The sequence below is a fragment of the Bos javanicus genome, chromosome 25, assembly GCF_032452875.1.
Source record: "Bos javanicus breed banteng chromosome 25, ARS-OSU_banteng_1.0, whole genome shotgun sequence".
Taxonomy (NCBI): domain Eukaryota; kingdom Metazoa; phylum Chordata; class Mammalia; order Artiodactyla; family Bovidae; genus Bos; species Bos javanicus.
Window position 1 is genome coordinate 24,899,772 of NC_083892.1, and position 18,080 is coordinate 24,917,851.

General features: G+C 45.3%; 1 protein-coding gene across 1 annotated transcript in view; it reads left to right on the top strand.

The window, feature by feature from the left end:
- The first annotated feature begins 103 nt into the window (after nt 1–103).
- Nucleotides 104–18,080, top strand: part of IL21R (interleukin 21 receptor) — a 60,166-nt gene continuing 42,189 nt past the window's right edge. The window contains exons 1-2 of the mRNA XM_061401493.1: nt 104–200; nt 376–506. The gene's annotated coding sequence lies outside the window, so the exon portion shown is untranslated. The remainder of the gene's footprint in view (nt 201–375; nt 507–18,080) is intronic.

Sequence of the window (18,080 nt, forward strand, 5' to 3'; positions counted from 1 at the left end):
TGCAAGTTTGACCTTTTCCCCATGTGAATGTGGGGAAACCACGGCAGCCTGAACTTTCAGTAAATAGGAGCCGCTTTGAGGAAGGGAGTCTTTGCAGAAACTCACCACAGCTGCCTGGAAGTCGAGTCATTGCAGCCCTTCCTCCCTTCGTGTGCAGCCACTTGGAAGCCCCAGGTGTCTCGGGGCCACGGCTCCCTCAGGTGCAAGAAGAGGGAAGAGGAGGAGGTTGGGGGCTCTGGGATAGAGGCTTGTGGTGGGGAAGGAGGCCCTGGGGGAACTGGGGGTGACTGGCACACGTGTGCATAGACACACACACGTGGGAGTATGCACATGTCTGCAAATGTATGTAAATCTGTCACTTGGAAAATGGTCTAGTTTCAGTCGGATTGACAGAGACTTGCAGAACCTCAGACCACAGAAGGTGCTGAAAATAAGGCTGCTCTCCGCCCCCAGCACAGCCACCTCTTGCCAAGACTCAGGTTGTACCCTGTGGCTCCAGCAGAGAGGTAAGGGTCTACTCCTGTGTGCACGTGCGGGCAATGGTACTCAGTCTCTGAAGCACGGGAGGGCTCAACTCTGCAGAGTGTGTGCATGTTCAGTCGCTTTCAGTCATGTCTGACTTTTTGGGACTCCATGGACTGTAGCCCCCTGAGGCTCCTCTGTCCATGAAGTTCTCCAGGCAAGAATACTGAGTGGGTTGCCATTTCCTCCTCCAGGGGATCTCTCCGACCAGAGATCAAACCTGCATCTCCTGCATTGGCAGGTGGATTCTTTACCATCTGAGCTACCTAGGACACCCCTCTGCAGAGAAAAGACTCAATAACCAGGACACGCACTGATGACAGTGTGTGCATGTCTATGCTTGCACACCCCCTCTCCATTTTACACACGTTGGGAAGATGGGAACTCTGTTTTCATCAGTATTATATCCCCAGCACAGTGTCTGGGACATAGTAGATGTTCAATAAATATTTGCTTATATCCAAGTGTGCACATGTACACATGTATGTGCCTGTGCTCACGTGACAATGTGTGTGTGCCAGCACGCTGGTGAAAGTGGGTGGATAGGAATGTTGCATGCTTTCTGTTCAGCCTTGTGAACAGGGATGTGCATGCCTGTGGGTAAATGTGCTTGAGGAGGGAGTGTGAACAAGTGGGGTGAGTCCTCGCTGGCCCACGTGACCACATGTGATGCGTCGCTGGATACATGGGAATCTACCTCTGTGAGCTCGGGTTGCTTTGCACATGGGTGATTCCATGTGCATTTGTATGTGAGATCTGTTCAGATATACACACAGGAGCGTGCATGGACATTAGTGAGAAAGATGACGGAGTGGTAGTTAGCCAATTGTCCGGGCTCAAATTCCTGTTTTCATTTCATAACTTGTCCATCTGAGCAATGAGTTACTTAAACTCTTTGTGCATCAGTTTATTCATCTGTGAGGTGGGGTGATAATAGCAGCTGCCTCCTGGACCCATTTGGGAGACTAAATAAGATACTGGCACTTGGCACACAGCGAGTCCCAATCATGCCACCTGATGCTGTTTTCTTGTTGGTTTGTTTTAAATATTTGTTTATTTGACTATTGTGCCAGGTCTTGGTTGTGGCATGCATGATCTTTGATCTTCTTTTCTGCACTGGGGATCTTTAGTTGCAGCATGCAGATTCTCAGTTGCAGCATATGGGATCTAGTTCCCTGACCGGGGATGGAACCCAGGCCACCTGCATTGGGAGCTCAGAGTCTTAACCACTGGATCACCAGGGAAGTCCTACTGCGGTTCTGTGTGTTGTGCACAGCTATACGAGCACACCTGTGTCCCCAACCTGCTCCCACTTCAGCCCCAGAGAAATAAGGGCCCTCTCAGCTGGACACCAAGATTTGCAGGTGGGTCTCAGGGAAGTAACCAGGCTCAGGTCTAAGATGGTTGGAGCGAGGTGGAGGTGGGGGAGACTGTCTGGACCCTGAACATCATAGCTCCTTCTCCTCAGCCATTCTTCCCCCCAATTCACAGAGGAGAACTTGGCCTTTCCTTGGTCACCTGACTCCATCCTCGCAGCCTGGAGAGGTTCTTTGCCACGCCACCTCACTGGGCTCAGCGGAGGCAGATATGAAATGATGGGAGGAGAGATGACTCTGAGGATAGGTAGTCCCAGGATGCATGCATGGTGATCCCATTAAGAGTGGGTGTGCCCTTTAGAGGGTCATTGGCCTGGAATCTTCCACGAATGCCATAAAATGGAAAGAGTCATGTGTCTTTGAGGGGTCTAAAAAGAGTTTCCACGCTCAGGTGGGGAGCTGTGTACCTTGGAAGGCATCAGAGGAGCCTGGCACCCATCAGAGTGATTAAGGAGGATGGGGACTTCCCATCACTCCTGCCCAGGCTCTAAAAGGGGCTGGAGGACAGGAAATGACCTCTGAGGCTAACCCAGAATGTTCATTCACCCACTGATTCACTTGAATCACATTTTCTTGAGTCCAGGAAGGTTCTAGCTCCTGGGGGATCAGAGACCCATTCCTACCCATGTGGAACTTGCAGTCAAGTAGACAAGCCCCAGTAATGCAGTGTGGTCCACTGCACAGTGAGGGAGGCATGGGCCCAGAGGTGGGACAAGTCACCTGGTCCTAGGACATCAAGGAAGTCTTCCTGTAGGAGGTGACCTCTCCATCAAAATCTGAAGGATGAGGAACAGTTTCCCAGGAGATGGTGGGGCAAGAAGGCCCCTGGTGGAGGGTACAGCACAGGTGAGGTCCTGGGGGAACAGCCTGGCCTGGCTGGGCACACAGTATGAGGTGAGTGAGATAGGAGGTGATGCCGGAGGGAAAAGCAAAGTCCTAGGAGTCACACGTGGGGTCTGAGGCCAAAAGGGACTTGTTATCTGTAGGTCAGCCTGACTTGGGGCTGCCAGGAATGCCTGTTTCCTGAGATGAGTCCAAAGTGGAGGTGGGGACTCCCCCGGTGGTCCAGTGGTTAAGAACCTGCCTGCTAGTGCAGGGGACGCGGGTTCGATCCCTGGTCCAGGAAGATCCCACGTGCCTCAGAGCAACTAAGCCCGTGCACCACAAAGACTGAACGCGCACTGTAGAGTCCACAAGCCACAGCTACCGAAGCCCTTTGGCCCTAGAGCCTGTGTTCTGCAACAAGAGAAGTCGCTGCAATAAGCCTGAGCACTGCAGCTAGAGAGTAGCCTCCATTCGCTGCAACTAGAGAAAGCCCACATGCCACAACCAACACCCAGCACAGCCAAAAAAAATAGGAAGTGTCACTCAACCCTAAGGTTTGGAGTTCACACCAAGACATCACTAGTAGAACTGGAGGTCCAGCCCCCCTCCCACCACAGCACCCTATCAGGGGTCCCCTCTGGTTTTCACTGCTGGCATCAAGAAGCCTAGGAGGCTGCTCAATGTCCTACCGGGCAGAGGACAGTCCCACAACAGAAAATTATCCAGCCCAAATGTCTAAACACTGAGGTGGAGAGCCCCAGCTCCCCCATCCTTCCAGAGCTCCTAAGAGACTGCCAGAGGGTCTGGAAGTCCCTCCCTAAATGGGAAGTGAGCCTGTGCCAAGGTGGCAGTGGTCATTGGGCAGCTGTGGCTACAGAGGCTGGCTCTTCTGTGGAACTGAACTTGACATCCGCGTGGATTTTTCTCTCCTTCTCAATTGGCCCAGGCATCTCAGCCCCTTGTGTGCTGATGGTCTCCAAGGGCCCTGTGTGGCCCCAGCCCTTCATCCTGCTGAGAGCCTTCCGTGCTCCATGTACCACCTTCCTCTCCAGTCTATGGCTTGACCACTTCCCTCTTGTCCACCCACACCAGGGCTCTTATTCCCTGAATACCCTGTGTCTCTGCTGGGGGCATGCTTCCTTCCTTTTTCAGTCTCTTCTTATCTTGATTGTTTCCCTTCTTTTATTTTCTTCTGCTTTTATCTTGTTGCTCTGTCCCCAAATTCTCAAGAGGAGTGTTTGAGACATTCCTGTATAGCTTTAGTTCTTTCCTAATTGAAGAATTTTTAAGGCTACACATTTACCTCTAAGTGTTGTTCTAGCTGCAACCTACAAGTTTCAATATGTAGTTTTTGTATCTTTAAGTTCAAGATGTTTTCCATTTCTCATTGTCTGTTAGGTGATTTAGAATTGTACTTTTGGTTTCCCCAATGACATTTTCGAAAACCGTTGGAATGGCCTCTCTTATTTTCAACATGGTGAACTGCTCTTCCTCCTTCCAAGTCCAGTTCAAGTGACCACCTCCTCTGTGAAGCCTTCCCTGGACACTTCCTCCACCTGACTCCAGGCATGTAATTGGTACTTGCCTCTTTTCTGCTCCCACGGCACTTTGTACAATCATTGCAGCACTCGAAGACACACAGTTATGTACTTTTAAGGCACACAGTCAAACTCTTTCAGTTTCAAGTGAAAGAAAATGGATTCTTTTGGCTGAAACCAAAAGGGAACTTACTGTCTCATTTCACTAAAATGTCTGGCTTTCAGGCACAGCTGGATCCAGGCGTTCTGACTCTTGATGACTCAGTTAATCTCTTGGTCATTTCCTGTGTGTTGACTCCATTCTGTGGCAAGTTCTCTCTTTGTGGCCATGAGCTATCTGCAGTAGCCCATCCTCTCTGCTCCAAGCCTGGAGTCTTTGCTCTAATTGTCTCATTAAAAGGTTCATGGAGCCTTACTGACTCTAGTAAAGAATCCGCCTGCCAATGCAGGAGATGTAAGAGATGTGGATTCAATCCCTGGGTTGGGAAGATCCCTGGAGAAGGGAATGGCAACCCATTCCAATATTCTTGCCTGGAGAATCCCATGGAGAGAGGAGCCTGGCAGGCTATGGTCCATAGGGCTGCAAGGAGTGAGACACGACTGAAGTGACTTAGCACGCATGCACGGGTCACATATTCTGACTGGACTAACTAATGGGAATAAAGTACATTGACTTAGGACAGAGTCATGCACTCCTCTGGGGAGAGAGGCAGAAAAGATGGGGACACAATTCCAGGAGAGGAGTAAGTTAGTGCTAGAAAGCAGAAAAAGTAAAAAGGCACTACTCCTAAATTCTATTATCAACACTACTAACAACAACTCTTTAAGTCAGTCATATACTCAACACCTACCATGGTCCCAAGCGCTTTACGTTTACTCCTGCATGTCCATTTCCCAATGGATGTGAGACTGTCGACAGTGAGGAAGTTCTGTTCTATTAACTGAGAAAGATCGGAGGCTGCAGGGGAGGGAGAAGGTGATCAACCCTATTAGCGACCCCAGTAGGGTCCCCCTCAGCCCTGTTAGCGTAGCTGCTGCAGGACTCTCTGTCTTAGCTCCGGCTGCTACGACAAATACCACAGACCCAGGGGCTTAAGCAACTGAAATTTATTTCTCACAGTTCTGGAGGCTGGAAAGTCCAAGCTCGAGGTGCCAACCCATTCAGCTCCTGGCGAGAACCCACTTCCTCGCTTGCAGAGAGCTGCCTCCTCCCTGGGTCCTCACATGGCCTTTCCTTGGTGCCCATGGAGAGAGGGAGAGAGGAGGAGCTCCCTGGCACCTCTTCTTGGAAGGACAACAGTCCAGTCCTTAATGACTTCCATACCGCTGCACGGGTTAGGGCCACGACATGTGAATTTCAGAGAGATACATTCAATTCAGGACACTCTCCTTCTAGCGTAAGCCCTCCCACGTCTTTCCAAAAATCAGAGCCCCACAGACACTCAACATGAAAGGAGCCTCCATGGCCCTGTGGTCCAACCACACGTTCAATCAATCCGACCATGCGCCCACATCAACAGGTGGCCAAGCCTTGGTTTGCATACCACCGGCGACCGGAAGCTCACCATCTACTTTAATTAGGCAACTGTGACTGCCGTGGTCTGGAACTAAAGGTCAGCTCTCACATCCTCCACCCTGAATCTTCCCTTCTTCAAGCTAAATACCTCTGCTTTCCCGTGGTTTTCAGACCCTCTTCACACCCCTGCCCACCAACATCTTGGTTGCCTGTTTGAATATACTCCAGTTCACCAGTGTTCTTAAAATGAACTGGACAAAGACTGCAGGTATGGCCTCTGTAGTGAGACTCACCTCCCTCGCTCTGGGCACCACGCCTCTATTAACGCAGCCTCAGGGAGTCTCAAGTTTCTCTTGGCCGTGATACGTTCTTTTATGTATATATGTATATATACATTTAGCTGGGTCAGCTCCTAGTTGTGGCATGCGGGGTCTTTTTTTGTGGCCCACGGGCTCAGTAATGGTGGTGTGTTGGCTTATTTGCTCTGCGGCGTGTGGGATCCTAGGTCTCCAACGAGGGATAGAACCCGTGTTCCCTGCATTGCAAGGAAGATTCTTAAGCACTGCACCACCACGGAATTTTTTAATTTTGATATTTAAATGGAGGACAATTGCTTTGCCATGTCGTTGGTTTCTGCTGTACAACAACGTGAACCAGCTATGAGTATACACATACCCCTTCCCCTCTTGAGCCTCCCTCCCACCCTCCACCTCACCCCTCTAGGTCATGTGACACACTCTTGGTGTTGGGAAAAACCCCCGAGCACATGTTGCTTCAGTGGTTCTAACCCTCACGCCTGTGAAATTGACTAGTTGACCCGAAGGAAATGACATTGCACTCATCCTTTTTTCCCCCCGCTCTGAGCATGTGGGATTTTAATTCTCTGATCAGGGATCCAACCTGTGCTCCTTGGTATGGAAGCGCTGAGTCTTAATCCCTGGACTGCCAGGAAGTATCACCATCATTCTTGATCAGCATCTTTGGAAGGACCACTACTCACATCTCTTTATATTTTTAATGCCTTCCCTCTTGCTGTGCCTTCTCCCCAGCATGCAGATAGATGCTTGGTGACCTTCCTTTTTTTAATTTCAAATATGAAGACAGCTTTATTATGTTCCTCAGATTCCAAAAGCGATGTATCACTTTAAAAATCAATACAGGAGGGCTTCCCTGGTGGCTCAGGGGTAAAGAATCTGCCTGCCAATGCAGGAGACACGGGTTCGATCCCTGATCTGGGAAGATCCCACATGCCTCGGAGCAACTAAGCCCATGTGCCACAACTATTAAGCCTGCGCTGTAGAGTCTGGGAGCTGTAACTACTGAAGCCCGCTCACCCTAGGGCCAAAACTGCAACAGGAGAGTGGCCCCTGCTCGCTACAACTAGAGGAAAGCCCATGCAGCAATAAAGACCCAGCACTGTCAAAAGTAAGTAAATAAATAAAAATTAATAAAAATCGATACAGGGGACTTCCCTGGTAGTTCAGTGGCTAAGACTCTATGCTCCCAACTCAGGGGGCCTGGGTTCGATCCCTGGCCAGGGAACTAAATCTTGCATGCCTCAACTATAGAGCCCACATTCGACAAAGAAGACTGAAGATCTCATGTGCTGCAACTAAGACCCGGCACAGCCAAATACATTTTTTAAAATGGACTTCCCTGGTGGTCCGGTGGTTAGGAATCCGCTTGGCAATTCAGTGGCCACGGGTTCAGTCCCTGCTCTGGGAGGATCTCACATGCCACAGGGCAACTAAGGCCGTATGCCACACCTACTGAAGCCTCTCACCTAGAGCCATAAGAAGCCACCACAATGAGAAGCCTTGGCACCGCAACTAGAGTGGGGCCCACTCAGTGAAACTAGAGAAAGATCACACAAAGCAATGAAGACCCAATGTGGCCAAAAATAAATGAATGAAAACTTAAAAAAATAAAAATCAACATAGGGAATTCCTTGGAAGTCTAGTGGTTAGGCCCCTTGATTCCACTTCAGGGAGCCACAGGTTCAGCCCCTGGTCAGGGAGCTTAGATCCTGCGTGCCATGCAGCATGGGCCAAAAAAAAAAAAAAAAAAATTTTTTAATTAAAAATTCCTACCAACTAGATATAGTCCTATTAACACTTGGAGCTAGATAGCTCAGGTTCCAACCCTGACTCGACCACTTACCAACCCAATGATCCTGAGCAAGTTGTTTAATCTCCTGCACCTTCATTTCCTTGAGTCTAAAAATGGGGGAAATTAAAAGTGATAGCTTAGTACAATGCCTGTTAGATGGTGAATTCCTTAAAAATGTAAACAATCTTGTTATTAATAATTGTGTTAGGGTTCTGTTTCTCTGTAGAGAATCTTGACTAATACAGAGAAATACGTCTTAGTCTGTTCAGGCTGCCATAACAAAATACCATAGATGGGGAGTGGGTCAGGCTTAAAGGACAGAAATTTACTTTCTCACTGTTCTGGAGGCTGGAAGTCTGAGATCAAGTCTGAGCCAGGAAGTTGGCATGGTTGGGTTTGAGTGAGGGCTCTTTCCCTGGCTTGCAGACAGCCACCTTCTTTCTGAGTCTTCACAAGGGGGCAGGGGAGTGGTAGAGAGAGAGAGGGTGGGGCAAGAACTCTGGTGTCTCTTCTTCTTATAAAGCCACAGTCTTATAAGATTTGGGTTTCACCCTTTATGACCTCATTTAACTTTAATTACCTCCCAACGGCTCTATCTCCAGATAGTATCAGATGGGGAATTTGGACTTTAAGCTATGAATGGGCAGGGGAGGTGTGTGTAATTCAGTCCTCAGCAATAATATTGGTATATGTGATGACTACTGCCTACACAGCATAACTCTATACCCAACCCTCCTTCTTTTGATGATAACCACAGAGATGGGTTGGCAATTACCCCATCAGAGCATCCCTCCCTCTGGCCACAGTAACCGGCATAGGGATTGCCAGGTGACTTAAGCTGAGCCTTCCTTGACCCCAGACTGGCACATAGATTGGTCTGTGATTCAGTCCAAGCCAATGCAGATAATTCCCTGGGAATTTTCTGGCTGGAGTCCATGGAAACTCTTCCTTTCCACGCTGACTGCAGAACTCGTGAATTGGGAGTTTGCAGTCTACAGATGCAGCAGAGAGAGAGCCCCACTGCAGAGGGAGGGAATTCCTTTCTGAGCTTTGACCTGCTACAATGCATTCCTAGGTTTACGAAACTTGCTTGGTTTGGTTTCCTCCTTCTGCAACTGGAATAATACTGTTGGTAACAGGCCCTGAGTAATACAATTTGTATAGTTTAGTTTCTAGCACTTGATAGAGATTGCTAGTTGCCTGTGTCAGTTTTAACCTTTTTCTTCCATAACAAGTCCCGGAAGGACATCTGTCCATCAGTCAGGACTGTTTCTGCATCTGTATCTTGTGTGTGTGTTCATTCGTGTCCAGTTTTTTGAGATCCCGAGGACTGTAAGTCCGCCAAGCTCCTCTGTCCATGGAATTCTTTAAGCAAGAATACTGGAGCAGGCTGCCATTTCCAACTCCAGAGGATCTTCCCAACCCAGGGGTCGAACCTGCACCTCTTGCTTCTCCTGCTTTGGCAGGTGGATTCTTTATCACTGCGCCACCTGGGAAGCCCTATCTCTATGTCTATATCTGCCTCCACATGCAAATCTGTATCTGTCTTAGTTCAAATACAGGTTCAGTTGCATGTAACAGGAACTTAAGTTCATGGTGGCTTAAATAAGAGTTTTGTGTTTTTTTTTTTCCCTCACATGTCACAGTGTAGATCGACCGAGGTGTCCAGGGTTGAGTGGTACTCCACAAGGGCATTCAGGCACCCAGGCTCCTTCTCTCCTGATTCTGGGCCATCTTTAGGATATTACCCTGGTCTGCCTTGCCCGAGATGGCCACCACAGTACCCATATTCCAGGGAGCAGGAGAAAGGAAGGGGGCAGAATGGCAAGTTACATTCCCTCTCTTTGTTTATTATTATCATTCTTTAGTGACTTTAAACAGTTTGTCATGATGATGGATTCTGTGAGTCAGACATTTGGACAGGATACAGCAGGGATACATTGCTTCTTCTCCATAGTGTCTGGAACTTGAACTGGGGAGATTTTTTTTTTTTTTTTTGACCTCACTGTGTGACTTGAAGGATCTCAGGTCTCCGACCAGGGATTGAACCCAGGCTATGACAGTAAAAACATTGAATCCTAACCACTAGACTACCAGGGGACTCCCAGTGCTGGAAAGATTTGAAAGCTTTGGGCAACTTAACAGCTGAGGGCTGGAATATCTGATGGCTGGGTCACCTGCAGGTCTGGCAGCTGGGTCATTGTTGCTGTTCAGTTGCTCAGTCGTATCTGACTCTTTGCAATCCCATGGACTGCAGCACACCAGGCTTCCCTGTCCTTCACTATCTCCTGCAGTTTGCTCAAACTCATGTTCGTTGAGTCGCTGATGCCATCGCACCATCTCATCCTCTGTTACCTCTTCTCCTCCTGCCCTCAATCTTTCCCAGCATCAGAGTCTTTTCCAGTGAGTCAGCTCTTCGCATGGGGTGGCCAAAGTATGGTCACCTGGGTCAGAGTGACTCAAAAACAGGGCAGCTGACCAGAAAACCTACACGTGATTTCTCCGTGCAGCTGGGCTTCCCCACAGGATGGCCGCCTCAGGGTGCTGAGAGTTCTTGTGCAGCAGCTCAGGACCCCAAACAGAAGTGCTCCAGTCTTGTTTTGCTTCTATAAACGTAAAGGATTTTAAAAGTATAAGGCACCTCCCTACAAAGGTATGACTCTGAAATTGCACGTGGTACTTATACTCACGAAGCTTGATTTTCTCACTTGACCTATTATACCTTTTGATTTTAAATGATATAGGAATCTATTTCTATATCATCTCTTTTACATACAAAGAAATTACCCCATTTTAATATCTGTGGAGTATTCCCTGATATCAACGTTTCATAAATTATTAATACAAACCTCTCATTCTGGTTCATTTAGACTTTGTCAGTATTTTTATATGTACCTGGCATAACTTGTTCTACCAATCTGGGTATACAGTAAGACCCTTTTTCTTTTTGATAGTCCTTTAAAACCCTGTGTAGTTAGAGGTTACATTCAGATGGTATGAGAACAACCACTGGGCTGAATTACTTAAAAGCCTATTCACCTGTGTAATGTGAAGCCTGAAGGCAAGTAGCTGCTGATACTGCTTCATAACGTGTGATATCAGCATCAAGTTCTCTGTGATTTTCTTGACCTTTCTCTTTGGTTCCAAATGGCTGCCAGAGCTCCAGCCATCACATCTATACTTCAGGCAGGATAAAGGAGGAACTGGAAGAGTAGGAGGGCCAAAGGGTGCTCTCAGAAGCCCCATTTGAAACATCTCATCATTAGCTGCAAGCAAGATTGGGAAGTGGTCTGTTAGCTGGGCATGTTGCTGACCAGAATTACACTGCGGTTCTGATAAGAGGAAGAAGTACAGGGTGGAAGCTAGGAGGCAGCAGTTGCTGCCATTCGCTTTGTAACAGATGTCGGAGCTTCGCCCCCACCCCCTCAGCTCTAGGCACTGAGACGTTCTCATTGCCTATACTTGCAGCCAGCAGCCTGAAGGCTTATTTCGGCTGCAGGTACACACCGTTGGGCAGCTGAAGTGCTCCTGGAAGCAGCCCCCTGCTAACGACACATGGGGTCCTAGCGAAGAAACAACCCGGACTTCCTCGTTCCTTAATCTGCTATGGTTTGGAGAAATTAACTGGATTAAGTTTCAGTTGCCATAAAAAGGAATGAAATTGGGTCATCTGCAGAGATGTGGATGTACCTAGAGACTGTCAGACAGAATGAAGTCAGGAAGAGAAGAACAAATATCATATATGAACGCATATATGTGGAATCTAGAAAACTGAACCTATAGGCAGGTGAACCTATATGCAGGGCGGGAATAGAGACAAAGGTGTAGAGAACAGACATGTGGGCATAGGGCAGGGGAGCGGAGGTGGGATGAACTGAGAGATTGGGATTGGCATATATACACTGCTGTGTGTTAAATAGATAGCTAGCGGGAAGCCGCTGTATAGCACAAGGAGTTCAGCTCGGTGCTCCGTAGTGACCATGTTGGGGGACCTAGAGGGGTGGAATGGGGGGTGAGTGGGAGGGAGGTTCCAAGAGGGCGGGGATATATGTATACATATAGCTGATTCACTCCATTGTGCAGCAGAAACTAACACAGTATTGTAAGGCAACCATGCATGTGTGCTAAGTCCCTTCAGTCGTATCTGACTCTTTGCGACCCCATGAACTGTAGCCCGCCAGACTCCTCTGTCCATAAGATTCTCCAGGCAAGAATACTGGAGTGGGTTGTCATTCTCTTCTCCAGGGGATCTTTCTGACCCAGGGATCAAACTGACATCTCTGACATCTCCTGCACTGCAGGTGGATTCTTTACCACTGAGCCACCAGGAATCTCCAAAGCAACTATTTTCCAATTAAAAAAAAAAAAAGTTCTAAGTTGCCATAGTAGTAATGTGTTCCTTAGAGCTCTCTAGTGGCTTCCTGCTCTGCCTCACTTCCCCACTCCCATGCAAGTGTTTCCTGGGATCACCCCTCAAATCCATCACATGTGCTTGAATCCTTGTCTTGGAAATTGTGGCTAGGGAAACCCCAAGCACCCCTCTTGCCTCAAACAGCTATAATGTGATCGATGGCTGGGAGAATCAGATCAGCCCACCAGGGAGACTAATTTGAGGAAGAGATTTACAAAATTCTATGACATCATTATCACGTACTTGAATGAGAGCCTTATTGGTTCAGTGCCTGAAATAAGCCAAGATGAGCGTTTAAGCAGGATAATCCTACCTCTTCTGTGTTACTTTAACTGAGGACAGTTAAAGTAACTGTTTATTTGTTACTGTAATTTATTTGATACTGTAGTTGTTATAGTTTAGCTGTTTATTTGTTTTCCCTTTATATTCAGCCATTGTTCTTGAAATAAATCCGCTCTATGAGGGTAACAGTGAAAAGAGGGCTCCAAGTCTCAGTCACATATGTGTAAAACCCAGCCCTCCTGCCAAGACCCTCTAGATGTTACTTTTGTCTCTGATGAGTTCTCAGTGAAACGCCTCCTGCCCTTCCTTGGCTAGGGTTCTCAGCAGAGCATCTGGCCCGTCAGAGGAGCCCTGCAGTGTTGGGGATGTTGGGGATCAAAAGCAAATGGATGAGGAAAGAGGTGCCTGAGAGAAATTTTAAAAGATCTATATAAACAGAGAGCTAGTTCTTGGGTATGGAGCAGAAGACAATATTTTTAAGATGGTACATTTCCCCTAGTTGATCTATAGATTCAACACAATCCTTGTCAAAATCCTAGGAGATATTTTTGCAGAAATTAACAAGCTAATCCTAAAACTTATGTGGAAATCCAACCAAGCCAGAATAGACAAAACAATTCTGAATAAGCCCGATAAAGTTGGATGACGTTCACTTCCAAATTTCAAAGCTTGCTACAAAGTTACTGATATCAAGAAAGTGTGGTATTGGCACAGAGATAGACCATAAAGCAATGGAACAGAATAGAGTCCTGAAATAAACCCATACATTTACAGCTAATTAATTTTCAAAATAGGTGTCGAGATAATTCCATGGAGAAAAGATACATTTTATTTAACTTATTATGCTGGGACAATGGAATGTTCACATGCAAAAAGATAAATTTAGATTGTTCTCTCACACTCTACACAAGCATTAACTCAAAATGGACCATAGAGCTAAACATAAGAAGTAAAATAATGAAACAGTTAGAAGAAAACATAAAGAAAAATTTCGTTACCTTGGGTTAGGTACAGTGTGCTTAGATATGGCACCAAAATTGCAACCTACAAAAGAAAAAAAAAATGGTGAAACAGCACTTTAACAAGCTTTAAAATGTACAGAATTTCAAGGATCAGTCTTTCCCACTGAAACACGTATGAAGCTGGCAGAAACTGTCAAAATTGACTTTTTTCCTGGAATCTAATCAAAACTGTAAAGCAACCAGGGGACTGCTTACCCCAAAAAGAGACTCTTAATCTTTGCTCAGAACGTGCTGTGGCATTTTTGCTCACCTGCTTACCGTTTCCTTCTCCCCAGCTCAGTGGTGGGTGCAGGAACAGTGGCCTGCATTTTTGGTGTGTTTTGCTGGAGGAAGAAAGGGTAACAGAGCCTTTGTTCTCAAAGAATTGTGGTTGTACCTTTTGATCTGCCTGGTAGCTTCTTGAGGGATTGGCGTAGGCATTTGCCTTTGTTTTGCACCCCCTTGAAAGTCTTTCAAGACTGGAGCTGCTTCCTAGGCAGTGTCTGTTGAAATAATTTAAAGACATACACTGCCCAATGGGGGTAAGGGGGGGATGGAAGGAACAAACGGCAGACAGACCAAAAAGCCTGGGAAGAGGAGGCTGAAGAGGAAAACACAAAGGCTCTGAAAGGCTTCCATCTGTACCACAGGATCTGGAGTGCAATGCAGATGCTGAGGGCTGAATGCATGCACACACACACAAAAACAATAGGACCCTAGGTTTGCACCTCGGGTTGATCTTTGGACTCTTCACAAACAGGTGACAAGCTAAGATGAAAGCTAAAATGTAGTTGTAGTCAGCCTGGCTAAGCACTGAAGAAGAGTCCCAGCTCAGAGCTGGTCTCTAAATGACGAGAAAATATTTTTTGTTCTGTTGTACCTTATTCATTTGGGCACCAGGCGTTTAAGGAAATCTCTATCAGATCGTTGGCTGGCTGCCAAGATAATGGAACAGAGACTACAGTGAACCTACAACAAAAAAATACATAGTTTTTGCAAAAAGAGATGGGAAGTGTCATTAAACAAAGGGATGGATGTAGCCAAAACAAACAACAAACGCTAATCCTACGGGGCAGAGGAGAGTGAATTTCCAGAGTTATCACTTTATAATATTCAACATCCAGTTTTCAACAATAACAAAAAGGCATAGGAAATCACAGCCCATTCACAAGGAACAAACAAACAACGAAAAAAGAATTTGACAGAAACTGTCCCTGAAGAAGTCCAGACATTGGACTTACTAGACAAAGATTTTAAATCTGGTGTCTTAAATATGCTCAAAATGCTAAAAGAAACCATGGATGAAGGACTAAACCCAGAATGATGTATGAACTAATACAGAATATTAATTAAAAGATAGATGTTATTAAAGGAACCAAATAAAAATTCTGGAGCTGAAAAGTAAATATTGAAATGAGAAATTTACCAGAGGGATTCAACATCAGATCCAAAGCAGTCAAAACAAAGAATCAGTGACTTGAAGATAGGCAAATTGAAATTATCCAGTTTGAGGTGTATGAAGAAAAAAAAGTGAAGAACAATGAACAGAGCTTAACTGACCTGTGGCACCCCATGTCAACATATGCATTATAAGAGTCCCAGAAGGAGGGGAAAGAAAGGGGCAGAAAGAATATTTGAATGGCCTCCACCACTTGTTACTACAAATGAGTAACCTAACTATACACTTTAAGGAAGGACTTTCCTGTAACTCAGATGGTAAAGAATCTGCCTGCAATGCAGGAGACCCGGGTTCGATCCCTGGGTAGGGAAGATCCTCTGGAAAGAGAGTGGTAACTCACTCCAGTATTCTTGCCTGGAGAATCCCCATGGACACAGGAGCCTGGTGGGCTACAGTCCATGGGATCACAAAGAGTCAGCCACGACTGAACCACTAACACTACTACTACTAGACCTCAAGGAACTAGAAAAATAAGAGCAAATTAAACCCCAAAACTGACAGAGGAAGGAAATAATAGAGATTAAAGTGGAGACAAATGAAACCAAGCATAGAAAAACAATGGAGAAGATCAACAAAACCAAGAAACTGTTCATTTGAAAAGATCAACGCAGTTGATAACACTTTAGCTGGATTAAGCAAAAAAAGAGACAATGCAACCAATTAAAATTAGAAATGGAAATGAGGTTGTTACTACCAACCTTACAGAACTAAAGATTATAAGAGAATAAACAATTATATGTCAAAAATTGGATAACCTAATTATCCATTTAGGAAGGGAAAGATTCCTTAAAAGACATAAATTGCCAAAACTGTCTCAAAATGAAATAGAAAAGCTAAACAGATGTATAAAAAAGCATTGAATTAGTAATCAAAAGCCTCCTAACAAAGAAAATTCCAGAGTCAGAAATGCTTCAGTGATAAATTTTACCAAACATTTAAGGAAGAATTAATATCTATCCTTCTCAAACTGTTCCACAAAACAGAAGAGGAAGGAACACTTCATAAGTCATTTCATGATACCAAAGCCAGATGCAGATAGCAGAAGGAAAAAACTGCATTATGTGCCAATACCCATTAGGAATATAAATACAAAATCCTCAACAAAATACCAGCAAACTGAATCTTATCACATGTTAAGAGGATTAGACACCATGACCAACTAGGGTTTTTCCAGGAATTCAAGAGTGATTCAACATAAGAAAATTAATCAATGTAGTGCAACACAATAATAAGATGAGGAAATACCTGTATGATCATCTCAACTGATGCAAAAAAAAAAAAAGCATTTGATAAAATTCAACACCCTTTCATGATAAAAACACTTAGCAAGCTAGGAATAGATTGGAAATCCCTCAACGTCATAAAGGCCATACGTGAAAAACCCACAGTTAACATCACACAAGATAAATGATGGATTAAAAGCTTTTTCCCCTGCGATCAGAAACAAGGACGCCTGCTGTCACCACTGATACTCAACATTGCACTAAAAGTTTTTGCCAGAGCAATTAAACAAGGAAAAGAAATAGAAGAAACTGGAAAGGAAGAGGTGAAATACCTCTATTTGCAGATGATATAATACTATATCTAGAAAATCCTTAAGAATCCACAAAGAAATTGTTAGGGCTAATGAACAAATTCAGCAAAATGGCAAGGTACAAGATTAACACGCAGAAGTTGGTTGTGTTTCTAAACCAATGAACAATGCAAACAGGAAATTCAAGAAGACAATTTCATATGTAACAGTATCAGAAATAATAATATACTTAGGAATAGATTTAACCAAATAGATGAAAGATTTACACCCTGGAAACTACAAAACATTGCTGAAAGAAAGTAAAGATTTAAGTAAGTGAAAAACCATCCCATGCTCATGTAATACAAGAATTAACATTGTTAAGATGGCACTATTCTTCAAAACAACCCATAAAGTTAATGCAATCCCTATGAAAATCCAAATAGCCTTTTGTTCTTTCAGTAATGGAGAAGCTGATCCTAAAATTCATAGGAACTCGGCCAGCGGGCGTGGGTAGAGGTGGGAGGAGGAGGAAGTGATAACTTGGGAGATTGGGATTGACATATCCATACTGCTGCTGCTGCTAAGTCACTTCAGTTGTGTCCGACTCTGTGCGACCCCATAGACGGCAGCCCACCAGGCTCCCCCGTCCCTGGGATTCTCCAGGCAAGAACACTGGAGTGGCTTGCCATTTCCTTCTCCAGTGCATGAAAGTGGAAAGTGAAAGTGAAGTTGCTCAGTCGTGTCTGACTCCTAGCGACCCCTTGGACTGAAGCCTACCAGGCTCCTCCGTCCATGGGATTTTCCAGGCAAGAGTACTGGAGTGGGGTGCCACTGCCTTCTCCATATCCATACTACTATATATAAAATAAGGACCTACTGTATAGCACAGGGAACTCTGCTCAGTACTCTATAATGACCTATATGGGAAAAGAATCCCCCCAAAGTGGATATATGTATATATAACTGATTCATTTTGCTATACACCTGAAACTAACCCAACATTGTAAATCAACTACATTCTAATAAAAATTTAAAAAAATGAGACAAAAACCAACCAAACAAGAACAACACAGCTGGAGGGCTCAAACTCCCGATTTCAGAACTTACTATGAAGCTCGAGTAATCACGTGTGTGTGGCTGATTCATTTTGCTGCACAGTAGAAACTAACACAACATTGTAAAGCAACGACGCTCCGACAAAAACTAGTTAAAAAAATAAAAGCAGTGTGATACCGGCCCAAGGATAGAGACAGAAATCAATGGAATTGAATCAAGAGTCTAGAAATAAATCCATGCACGTAAGGACAAGGATGCCAGGACAGTTCAACGGGTGAAAGAACAGTCTCTTACGAATCAGTGGGTGGGCAACTCAAAAAAGGAAGTTGGACCCTTGTCTCCCGTCATATACAGAAATTAATAACAAATTAAACTGTTAGAGGAAGTAAATCTTCATGTCCTTCGATTTGGTGATGGATTCTTAGACACGACACCAAAAGAATGGGCAACAAAAGGAAAAAGAGATAAA